Here is a 505-nt window from a genome sequence, read left to right as displayed (position 1 = left end):
GCGGGGGGGTAAGTTTCCGAGGCGACCCACTGGCGAGAAAAGTTGCTGGGAAACTCTGGTTGGCCGCCGGGCGCGGGTGACGCGGAGGCTGTCGCGGCCCCGAGCTCCGCGGCCCCTCGGCCCCACTCCGGACCTCAGCCCCCCTCCCCGAGGCTCCCCCCAACTTGGGCTAAGTTAGAGGGGTTCCCGGGGACAGGCGAAATCGGAGAGACCCGCCCCACGTCCCTCCCCTCCGGACCGGCCGGAGCCCTCCCCGCACCGCCCACCCGCCCCCGGGGTCCGCGCCCCCCCGCCCCGCCACGCGCCTCACCCCGCCGAGCGCCAGCCACGGCCCGCGGCGTCTCCATGGGGCCGAGTCCTGGGGGCGAGGCCGGTGGCGCCTTTATACGGAGAAGGCAGGTGGCGTTCGGCACCGTGACGCGGAAGCCGGGCAGGGGAGGTGGCTGCCGGCCCGGGCGGCAGGGGGCGGAGCGGCCACCGCCCCTTCCTGCTCCGCCCCCGCGGC

The 505-nt window shown here is 76.8% G+C and overlaps 1 protein-coding gene across 1 annotated transcript in view; it reads right to left on the bottom strand.

The window, feature by feature from the left end:
- ZC3H12A (zinc finger CCCH-type containing 12A) overlaps positions 1-453 on the bottom strand; it is an 8996-nt gene extending 8543 nt beyond the window's left edge. Inside the window, exon 1 of the mRNA XM_040469549.1 lies at positions 311-453. The gene's annotated coding sequence lies outside the window, so the exon portion shown is untranslated. The remainder of the gene's footprint in view (positions 1-310) is intronic.
- Positions 454-505: the final 52 nt, after the last annotated feature.

Source organism: Herpailurus yagouaroundi, unplaced genomic scaffold (assembly GCF_014898765.1).
Source record: "Herpailurus yagouaroundi ecotype Mexico unplaced genomic scaffold, PumYag 77, whole genome shotgun sequence".
Lineage (NCBI taxonomy): Eukaryota > Metazoa > Chordata > Mammalia > Carnivora > Felidae > Herpailurus > Herpailurus yagouaroundi.
This window is presented reverse-complemented; position numbering and strand designations above follow the sequence as displayed.